The 12,096-nt window shown below is 37.4% G+C and overlaps 1 pseudogene; it reads right to left on the reverse strand.

Annotated features, from left to right (window-relative positions):
• Window positions 1-1,061: 1,061 nt before the first annotated feature.
• LOC119237555 (MICOS complex subunit MIC27-like) overlaps window positions 1,062-12,096 on the reverse strand; it is a 54,758-nt pseudogene continuing 43,723 nt past the window's right edge.

Genomic DNA, 12,096 nt, shown 5'->3' on the forward strand with positions numbered 1-12,096 from the left:
ATGAGTCTTATAATAGTTGTGTGAGCTTAGGCAACCGCCTGAATCTTTCAAAACTTCAGTTTCCTTGTCAGTAAAATATTAAACACATCTGTGTACAATACAAGCAAATTCCTGGGGCCTCAATAATTTTAGGTATAATTATCATGACAAGTAGTTATTTTCATCATCATCATTATTTTTATTTTAAAGATTCATCAATTTAGGGGTCCTCCCTGGTAGCACAAGGGGTTAAGACACAACCTATGAAGCTGTCTGCAGCCACTGCAGCACAAGTTCAATCCCCGGCCAGGGAGCTACCCACATGGCGCAGCAGACCTCTCCTGACTTGTCTGCTGCTCCCCTCAGCAGTATGCTTTGGTTGATATGCTTGTTCTGTTCCTCACTCTGTCTCTGTTGAATCCTCTCACTGCCCTCCCCACACCTCTGGCCTGTACCCCAGCTCTTGTATGCATAAATAAATCTTTTATAAATAAATCCATTTCTACAAGAACTGGGGTACAGGCCACAGGTGCGGGGCGCGGGGTAGAGAATTCACCAGAGACAGAGCGGGGAACAGAACAGGCAGACTGACTGAAATACACTGCTGAAGGGAGCAGCAGGTAAGACAGGAGAGGGTCTGCTGCACCATGTGTGTATCTCGCTGGCTGGCCGGATCCAACCCTCACTGCAGAGGCTGCAGTCAGCTTCACAGCGCTGAGCTCAACCTGTTGCACCACCAGGGAGGCCCCATCACTATTTATTTATTTATTTTTTAAAGATTCATTTATTTATTTATACAAGCACTGGGTACAGTCAGAAGCGTGGGAGGGTGAGAGAATTCACCAGAGCCAGAGCAGGGAGCAGAACAGGCAGACCAACGATGTACACTGCTGAGGGGAGCAGCGGGGCAGCAGGAGAGGTCTGAGCGCCATGTGGGACCCTTGCTGGTGGCTGGGGAATGAACCAGCGCTGCAGAGGTTGCGGGCAGCTTTGCAGCCCAGCGCTCAACCGCTGCACCACCAGGGGAGGCCCCCCATCATTATTTTTAACTTCACACATTTGTAGTGCTTATACATACTATTTCAACATATTCTAGTGTTGTACATATCTATGTCTTCGGGATGAGGTTACTTGTGATCCGTGAGCTTGGGTCAGGCATAAATTATGTGTGGTTTTTGTTTTAGAGCTGAGTTCTATTGGCAAAGGCACTGAGTGTTTCAGGGCCTGAGTTGTTTTTGCAGATATTTCTTTATCAGCAGCGCTTTCAATTTTGTTTTTTTTTTCTTTAGGTTCAGGAAGTGACTCTATTTGTTGTTATTTGTCCACAGTGATTTAACTTTTTCATAAATTAGCGCATGCCTTTTTGCAATTATTACTGACTGAACTTTAGGGAAGCAAACAGATGTTCCAAAAGTGGCCAGTCCAATTGGATAAGTTATTTTCTTTTTTTCCCCTTTTATTTATTTTTGCATATAAGAAGTGGGGTATAGGCCAGAGACAGAGTGGGAAGCAGAATAGGATGGTCTACTGAAATACACTGCTAAGGGGAGCAGCGGGGCAAGACAGGAGAGGTCTGCTGTGCCATGTGGGTCAGCTCCCTGGCCTGGAATCAAACTTGTGCTGCAGTGGCAATAGCTTCAAAGTGCACCACCAGTGAGGTCCAGATAGGTGATTTTCTTTTTTTTTTTTAATTTTACTTCATGAATTTTATTTTTTTAAATAAATTTTATTTTTATATTCCCCATACAATTGCAACCCTCTTATTTTGACCCCAATCCCTCCCCTCCCCATCCCCTACCCCCCATAGAGTGTCTTTGGTTCATAGTTTTTTGTTGATTTTGATTTTCACTTTCTTACAGTTATTCGTTTTCCTGGTCCCTTATTTAAGTTTTCTAGATTCCTGCTATGAGTGAGACCATCCGGTATTTTTCTTCTTCTTTCTGGCTTATTTCGCTGAGCATGATCCCTTCCAGCGCCATCCATGTTGCTGCAAATTGCATGTGTTTATCTTTCTTGAATGCCGAGTAATATTCCATGGTGTATATGGACCACATCTTCTTGATCCAGTCATCTATTTTTGGGCATTTGGGTTGTTTCCAAAGCTTAGCTACTGTAAACAGTGCTGTTATAAACATAGGAGTGCAGGTGCTCTTTGGAATTGATGTTTCTGTGTCCTTTGGGTAAATACCTAGGAGTGGAATTGCTGGATCATATGGAAGCTCTATGTTTAGTAGGTCCAGAAATCTCCACACAGCTCTCCATAGTGGTTGGACCAGTTTGCATTCCCACCAACAGTGCAGGAGAGTTGCTTTTTCTCCACATCCTCGCCAACATTTGTTGTTGCTAGTTTTTTTAATATGTGCCATTCTCACTGGTGTAAGATGGTATCTCATGGTGGTTTTGATTTGCATTTCCCTGATTACAAGTGATGTTGAACATTTTTTCATATGCCTGTTGTAGATAGGTGATTTTCTTAAACTTAGAACCATTCCTCCCTGAAACCAGGTCTGCCAATCCTGAAATTGTAACCCTTCTGATTTATGGAAGAAAATCTCAAGGTGGATTCTTCAGGCAGACATAGGCATCTTTTCCAAACTGTATTGTATACATTACCCCATTTTTTTTTTACTGTGTTTCCATTATTTATTTAATGAAGATTTTGCATTTTTCAGAAATTACAGTTTCATTCTTTCTGTGTCAACTTCCATTAATAATGTCATGCTCTTCTAATCTTAATGTCTGCATTTAATATTCATCATCTCAGGATTTGGGAGAGTATATATTAATTACAATGAAGGAAAGGTGGCAGTTTCTATGAAGTAAGTGGAAAGATTAGAAATAGAACAATTAGAAAGTAAGGAAACAGTGTTGTGTCATCAATGTATTTTTCTGTGAACATTCATCAAGAACACAGTTGCCACTTAAACTTACTAGCTACACTTACGTGTTTTCTTATAGAAAAGTCATTCATAGTAGAATGAAACTCTCAGAAAAGATCAAGTTAAATAATTTAGTGGAGCAATTATTTTCATTTCTGATCACTTGTAAGTGGAAAAAAAAATCAGTTAATTCATTTTATACTGAGAAAATATTCCAAAATAAAATGTTGTGATCATATAGCACAGAAAGATCTTTTATCCAGACCACGTAGATCCTGATATGCTATAGGTAATATTGTTTCTGAAGTTAAAAGAGCATACATTCTACAGAGCACATGACTGAAAAAAAATACTTGAACATTTGGCAGGATAGATTGTGTTTGCATAATCATTTCCATTTATACCAAGTACCACCCCAGTTCTTGAGTGCATAAATAAATAAATCTCAAGAAAAAGGAAAACTAAAATATCCCTGAGTGTTACCAGATACTTCTAAGCAGTTTGGTTACATAGGACCTTACCTACCTGGCCATTCCTGGGTATTATAATGGCTAATAATTGAATTCATTCATGTTTACTCAAAGAGATACAATGTCACAGTTTCTAATTACTTCACAGTTTTTTTGAAATTTCTCACAAAATGATTAGTAACTCTCATTCACTGATATAGCTATTTACATATAATTTCTAAATTAAAAGCCTAGTAAAAATAAAAAATTCCAACAAACTGGAAAAAAACCCCAATTTTATATAAAACAATACCAGCACTTACATTGAGTATGGCAAACATTGTGCATACGTATTCACATTAGGGCATTTCACAGCTACTTATTTGTTCTGTAGAATTTTATTGAAAGTAATAACTCATTGGGCTTTTTTTAGTGTTAGTATTCCTTAAAAGCAGGCATGGTTAGTACTATTGTTTTATGTAGACTCATACGTAGCATTTGGTGAAAGCCTTAATTTACCTGACTTCATTGATCTTCTCCTTTCTTTTAAAAATTTCAAATAGAATCTCAAGTGAATAAATTAGTAAATTTATCATTTTCTCTATAATACTGTCATAAGGACAGTTTGATAAAATAGCTCATTATAGTCAATGATGTGAAATATGAGTTCCATCAGCATATTTTTATCAAATGCAGCTACAGAAATTAGTTTGCTATTATCAAGGACTGTGGAATGCAAAAATAAAATTAAGTATGCTATTATACTAGTTAAATTCTGGGATTGATCCAAGTGAATTACAAAAAGAAAAACAACAACCAACTTATAGTGACAAAAGAAAATCAAAGATCATCCAAAATTGACAGGTGATAATGTTAGTCATATAATAACTATTTTTGAAATAAGTTGTCATCTTCTTCAAAAGTGGCCTTCAGGTATACTTTTGAAAAATGTAGCCGTGGTGCTAAAATGTGCTTTTTAAGTCTTCTTTCGGTAACATGAATCAAAGCCTATACATAAGAGGACTTCAAGTTACTTTTAACTATTCTTTATGTTAATGAAGTAATTAGTGGTAGCCATCATATCTGTATTTTAAAACTTCATTTTGCTTAAACTGGGACATTTAAGAAATAATGGAGAACACTTGAGTTTGACTGGCATGTGATTGATTTATGATAAACGTGTGTACATACATTAAGACTGATAGATGCTGATATTAGAATATTTCACTCATAAATACCTGTATTAGTTAACTTTTGTTACAAAGGTAGCACATAACTAATCACTACAAAACATTGTGACACAGCAATAAGCATTTATTTAGCTCATGTGCCTCTGGGTAGATAGGTTTGGGTGTTTTTGTTTGGAGTAGCTGGTTGGGTGGGGTAACTGACTAGTGCCATGCATTTCTCATCCTCCTAATGGAATCAGCAGGGTTGTGCAGGAATTTTCCTCTTACAGCAATGTATATACATAAGAGAACAAATGAAAACATGTTAGATCTCCATCTTTTTAAAAACATTGGTCAACATGTCAAATGGCCAAGCTAAAGTCAAGGAGTGGGGGAATACACTTTACTATTTGAATGGGATAAACTGCAAAAATCACATGGCAAAAAGCATGGTTATAGCCAGAGATGCACAACTGGGACTGGGGATGATATTTACCAATCAATCAATTCTATTAGTATAATAGTTAATCTTAAAACACATTGAGTCAAGTCATGATATAAACAATGAAGATAAAAGGAGAAAAAACACTGGTATGATTCTTCAGCTTTTTTCACATACTTATATTGAGTATGGGTGGGTAGGGGAGGAAGTTGGGGGTTTATTCCAATGAATCCTTTGTAATTTAAATTCCTACTGTATCATAATTACAAATGAGTCAGTGGTAGATATTAGAAAACAAAATTCTTACTATAACATTATGTGGAAAGTTAAGGCTATTTGGGTAGACTTAACACATAAACAAATGTGTATGTTCTTTTGATCATACAAGTAGAAATTCACAATTTAATCTTCTAATTTAAAGATTTCAACAGAAATGTTTTATTTCCATCGAACTCATCTTTTTTCTTGACTTCTGTAACTGAACAATAAAAGTGAAAGTATAAAAGTGTCATAGCCCCTCTTACACAGCTAAATGGTTGATGAATCTGAGCAAATTCTGTATTGCACTGGGGGAATAAATCATAAATAAAAATGAAAACTTTTCTGGAAATACTTTGTTATTTGGTGAGTAGAAAACACGAGATCTCAAGCATCTATCTGAACTTGTGTCACGTGAAAGATTTTGTTTTTTTTCCTGTGTTGTTTTAATATGTTTATTCATGCAAAAGCTAAAAAGAAAAAAGTGGTGGGGAAAGAACAGCAAGATGTCAAAGAGGGAAATACAGTAGAGGAATCAATAAAAGAAAAGGATAGACAATGGCAAATGTAGAGTAAATATCAAAGGAGTCCTGAGAATTACAAAGAAAGTCAAATATTATGTGCTGAGGTTTTCTGATAGCAGAGAAAGGGATGTTAGTGTTAAATGGCAAAGTAGAAAAATCAAAATGTAATTTAGATTTTAGTATTTGGTAATAGCAACGTGTGTCATTATAAAATCACTTCAACCGTGGGACAGCTTAGTGGACTGGGGTAGGGAATATTTTATGACATGTAAGCTCAACATCATTGGACTTCATTGTTTTTAGGTGGGGTTATTCTGAAAACATGGAAGATTATACAGTTGAACTTAGAAGAGACTCAGAGAAGGATGTGGTTTTTGTAGAACATAGACAAGTAATAGAGTGATTATATTTCATCTATATCAGAGTATCTCCTACATTCCAAGAAACACAAAACAGAAGTATAAGAATGTTGTGTTAACTTTAACAGAGAAAATGTAGATCTGAATGTGACCTGAAAAGAGAAAGAGAAACACTAGCAGATCTATAAAATATTGACCTGAATTATATGATTAAAAGCTTCAGAAATTGTAGCTACAAAGATTCTTTCTGAAGTGCAAGGCAACTACATAATATAATGCTTACTTTGAATTCAAATGGAATTGAGTTTGAATAGTGGGTCTGCTGTTTCCTACCTAGCATGACTGACTGGGTCAGTTTTTCAAACCCTCTTTGTCTCAGTTCCTTCTTTAAAATAGTGATAATATTGTCTACTTCATAATTTTGTTTTGAAAATAGCATGAGTATTCAAAGCATGTAGCTTAGTGCCTGATTCTGGAGTAGCACTTCAACAAATATTAGCTATACTATTAATATGATAATAGCATTCAGCTTATACAAAGAACCTAGGTTAAAATGCACTTTTTGTTCTTTATTTTTTTTTAAGATTTATTTTTAGTTATTTAGGCATACAAGAACTGGGGTGTAGGCCAGAGGTGCGGGGGCTAAGAGGATTCACCAGAGACAGAATGGGGAGCAGGACAGGCAGATCTACTGAAATACACTGCTGCGGGGAGCAGAGGGCAAGACAGGAGAGATCTGCTGCACCATGTGGATCAGCTCCCTGGCCTGGGATAGAACTCAGGCTGGCCTGCAGTGGTTGGCTATAGCTTGATAGCTCTGAGACTTTAACCACTGCACTACCAGGGACGCCTGCACTTTTTATTCTTAGAAAAAAGATCAAAGTGAAAGGAGCACAACATCTTGCTTATTGCTATTTAAAATGGCAAACAATTTAATTTTTTAATAATAAATAATGCTTATCAATATGTTGTTTGCTTTTCAAAAGACTAGTCTTGGTCAAGGTTGGATGTCACTTGAGAAGGCCACAGTTGTGACAAGTGTCAGCAGATGAGGAAGCCATGAAAAAGTTCTATGCCTTTTTCTGAGTTCTTACCTCTAACAATAACTTTGTCTTTGAGTGGTAATCCAGAATAAATATATAGAGGCTAATTTAACACTGATTTCCGTCTTCACCAAGGCCTAGGACATGGGGGCCTATAGAGCACTGACTGTAACAAGGCCTTACCTTTATATGATAAATCCTTTAGAGACTAGAAAACTTATTTCACATGGAACATTTAAAGCAGGATGTATTTTACTGCTTATCATTCAGAAGCTAAGCTAAAGTATTACTTTTTTTTTTTTACTGCTTCTATCACCACTATAGTTTTTTATTTTTATTGCTAGACATTACAGTATTTACTTTGAGAAGGCACCTACTGAGGACAGTGATATTTCATTCTAATTAAATCCATTGGATGATCCTTTTATTATTCAGGAAGACATATGTGTACATAATAAATATCATGAACAATTTTACCCCTTACCAGGCACTATATAGATTTCACATTCCCCAAAATACTCAAATCCCCAAACTTAAACATTGTGTGTGCCTAGATTCTCTTAAAAAGTAAAAGACTGATCACAGGACTTGATGTCATATTTCCAATGGCAGTTTTGTAGGGCTTGAAGATGTTAGCAATATTCTTTAAGTCCAATTTTTTAACATATTGACCTAAACTTCTCTTTGAAACCAGTAAACATAATCCCAAAAAGGTTACAAATAATGAGGGATAAATTATGCTACTGAATGTAAATCCTTTTGCCTACTTCTTGCTCTAGCCATTTCAATGGTGATCAGTTCCCAGAAGTTTTGGTGAAATTTAGGCAGATGCAGCCTTTCAATGTGTCACCCCAAAATCAAAGTTCCAGTCTCTCTCACTTTCTGCTCCATGATGACCTTGGGGCGTCTGTGATAATCATCTCAGCATTCACACATGACTTGGGATTGCGTTAACTCTGTGGAACCATATTTACCAGTGAGGGATGGGAGTTGATAATGAATCAAGTCCTTGGACCCTTTAGTCCAGGTCCTTCTCCCTTTGTTCCCTTGTAAACCAGGTACAGATGAAGAAATTGAGACACAAAATGGTTAAGTGATTTAAGGTCACTTAACTATTAAGTACCAAAGTAGCCTGGCTGCAATCTGTTATCCTAACCACTACACTGTATCCCGCTGGTTTCATAGCAGAGTTGTTCTTGATCCTCTTTATTATTTTACAAATTTGTGAAATGAATGCATTTTTGGGATGTGTTACTCTTTGCCATGTGAATTCTCTCTGCAAATTCCTGAGAAAGAATGCTGCTTCCCTGAGCCACTCCAGTAACAGAAATCTCAGAAATTCACTCAGAAATCACGAAAAGCAAACACAAGTAACTTTTTTTTTTAATAGAGGGCTACCCAGAATAGTCATTTTCTTTCAGGATTCTCTTCGCTTCAGTATTGATTCTTACCACTTCCTGAACCACACCTTCCAAAAACACCAGTGTGTGCATACACACACATACACACTCATATAGTAGATCTGACTCTATTATCTTTTAGCATCTAAAGTTGTGGAGACATTTACTGTCAGCTTGTTTCTCTTTTCTTGTAGAAAGTTTCATCTACAAATTAGTTTGTGGAATTCTTTTTCAATTTTGAAATGTAAAAACATTACCAGGCTGTATCTTGAAGTTTCCAATCTTCATTAACTTTTTTTTTTTTCTGGAAGGTTTTGAGCTCTAACACTGTATCTATGTTCATCTATATATACTGTGTTTTAGAAATTTTTCTTATCCCTTTTTCCCCTTAAGTTAGGCATACCTTTGATCTGTGTTTTGGATCTTCAATGTTTGTATCCTGCTTATTTTATTGGATCTAGTGATGGTGGTTCTTTGAACTTCTTGAAAATTTGTCCTCACATCATTAAGTTTTCTAAAGTACTAAGTCCATTCATTGCTCCTTTTGGAGTTTATTTTTAAGTTTGGTTAAGGTATTTTCTCTTCAGTTATTTTTCTTATTTTTCTCCTTAGTTTCTTGCACATCATGTTTTATCTAATTGTGGTATATGTGTGTGTATATTTACATTTTCTACTTCATGAAGTGTACATGATTTTAAAAATTTACTTGCAAGTCTGAAGTAATTTTACTCTACAGATTCCTTTTTTGCCCTGAAATAAATCTTTCCAACTGTTATCTTTACCTATTTTTCAAATTGTATGTTTCTTTTTTAAAAAAGATTTATTTATTCATGCATAGAGGAACTGGGGTTTTGGCTGGAGGTGCATGGGGTGAGAGGACTCACCAGAGACAGAGTGGGGAGCAGAACGGGCAGCTCTACTGAAACACTACTAAGGGGATCAGTGGGTGAAACAGGAGAGGTCTGCTGCACTATATATGGGTTACCCTCTTGGCTGGGGATAAAAAAAACTCAGGTTGTAGTGGTGATAGCTCTGAGACTTCACTCCTAGACTACCAGAGAGGCTCATAAATTGTGTGTTTCTTGTCTTATTTTTTCCCCAGAAACTTGTGCAAGTTTCAAGCTTCATCCTTGAATGCAGCTCTCATTGATCCTTTCTTTCTTTCTTTTTTTTTTTTTAAGGTCCTTCACTTAGAAATTGAGCTGGATGTCTAGGAGATGATAGCATATGATCTCTGCTTCCTATCCTTGGGAGTGTCAGGTTGGTGTGCAAATCCATTCTGAGAATTTTTTTTTTCTTAATTTGTTGTAACTCCTGCTCAGAGAATGGGCCAGATAATTTTGGTGTGTTTTCCTATAATGTCACTTTAGGAGGATTGTCACTTTAAATTCAGATAATCTCCCTTTTCTTGATAAGTCATACTGTTTGGTAAAAAGTTGGGTTAAAATGATACTTGACAAATATTTGATGTTTTATTTTCTTGATTGCAATGCTTCCATTTTAGTGTAGTTAGTGCAGGAACTTGATTCCTAGTTGAAAATTCTGGTGTCATTATGGTCATATCACTCAGTGTAGGAAGAAAGATTTGAATGTGTATATATATCCTTCCTCTCACTCTATTTTCACTGCTGATTTGTGGAGGGAAATCTAGAATAAGAGACATCCTTTTGCATTGTTGTATCTTGCTCATTGCTTGGGTTCTATATTTTTGAAGTTGATAGTGTAATTGGAAACCTTGAGGGCATTCCTACGTCCTTCCTGCAATGCCTGATGGTGTTCTTAAACTGGGAGATGATGGCTTGGTAGTGTTGTCTGTACTCGGGCTAAATGCTTTGCAACTGATAAATACTTGCTATCTTTGGGAACTTTCTGGTGTCAATGGAAATTAGTTAACATTTTTGTAACTTTGATTCATTTTATTATACATTAGGGAAGGTTTTAAATAAAAGTGTTTGCTCCAGCAAACTTTTTTTTTATTTATTTTTTAAAGACTTATTTATTTATACAAGCACTGGGTACAGTCAGAAGCGCAGGAGAGTGAGAGGACCCACCAGAGCCAGAGCAGGGAACAGAACAGGCAGAAGGACCGAAATGCTCTGCTGAGGGGAGCAGCGGGCGGCAGGAGAGGTCTGCGCGCCATGAGGGACCCTTGCCAGGGGCTGGGGATCGAACTGTTGCTGCAGAGGCTGTGGGCAGCCTCGCGGCCCAGTGCTCAACCGCTGCGCCACCAGGGGAGGCCCTCCAGCAAGCTTCTTGTGAAGTATCTTTGTTACCCTTAAAAGGATTTCAGTTAAGATTTGCTAAAATAATACTTTTAAGAAAGGTTAAATTATACTTTAGTTTTTTTTAAAAAGTTTTTTAAATATTTATTTATACAAGCACTGGGTACAGTCAGAAGCGCGGGAGGGTGAGAGAATTCACCAGAGCCAGAGCGGGGAGCAGAACAGGCAGAAGGACCGAAGTACACTGCTGAGGGGAGCAGCGGGCGGCAGGAGAGGTCTGCGCGCCTTGTGGGACCCTCGTCGGTGGCTGGGGATGGAACCGGAGCTGCAGAGGCTGTGGCAGCTTTGCAACCCAGCACTCAACCGCTGCGCCACCAGGGGAAGCCCAATTATGCTTTAGTTTTAAGGGGAGAATAATCATCTTTTTTGCTGTACTTTGGAAATACCATAATTCCCTCGTAATTCTTGGTATTGCTATTTTGCATCCTCATTCTTAAATAAATTCACCATTAATTTATAGATAGCATTTTTAGTTCCTATCACACAGTTTTCACAAATTCTTAAAAATGACTATAATTATTTTTTACTAGTATGGGCCAAATGATGAGTTCATTTGTCCTTATTTTTAACTAACTTACTGTTAATTATTTAAATAGATATCCATTATGGGAATTACTTGGATCATAATAATCAATAAACAGTTATTTTAAGTTTTCCATTATTTAATCTTGATACCGGAATTGTCAGGCCTAGTCTCCCAGCCAGGAGCGGATCCCAGGCTGCAGGGCAGCGCTGAGCCCCAGCCACTAGACCCCCACGGGTTGGTGTCTCACGAAGCCGCAGCAGGAACTTCGCAGACGCTCAGGCAAGCAAGCGAGAAGAGGCAGGTTTGTTTATAGAAAGAAAAAGTTTATTGAGGAGAAAAAGAGCAGAAATAAAGTGGGACTCCCAGTCCAGGAAACCAGGCCTGGGAGGGGCAAGGAAGCCAAAGTGGAGTCGTGTCTCAGGGAATATAAACCTTCTTTCCCTCATTATTCTAAAGCTCCACCAGTCTCTTTGTGATTGGTTAGTTCTCGGCTGTCTCACTTAATTTGCTACTGAGTGGGGGATCTTCACATTCCTTATCTAACAGCTTTCTCTTTCCCCATTTGTTGCATCTTTATCTTTATGGCCCAGTCCTCTGGATGGGCATCTCTGCATTGAAGTTAAACAGCTGCCCTTCTAATGTGTCCATAAATTAAACCACTCTCCATTTCTCCAATCTCTGCCTCCCTTTACCACCTGAAGGAAATCAGGACTAGTATTAACAATGTCGTCCTTGGTCCTGGGATGTTTGTTTTTCCTAGTGGAATTGGTTACATTCCCTTGGTTG

The sequence above is a fragment of the Talpa occidentalis genome, unplaced genomic scaffold (genome assembly GCF_014898055.3).
Source record: "Talpa occidentalis isolate TD23 unplaced genomic scaffold, MPIMG_talOcc4v2.1 talOcc4.10, whole genome shotgun sequence".
Taxonomy (NCBI): Eukaryota; Metazoa; Chordata; class Mammalia; order Eulipotyphla; family Talpidae; genus Talpa; species Talpa occidentalis.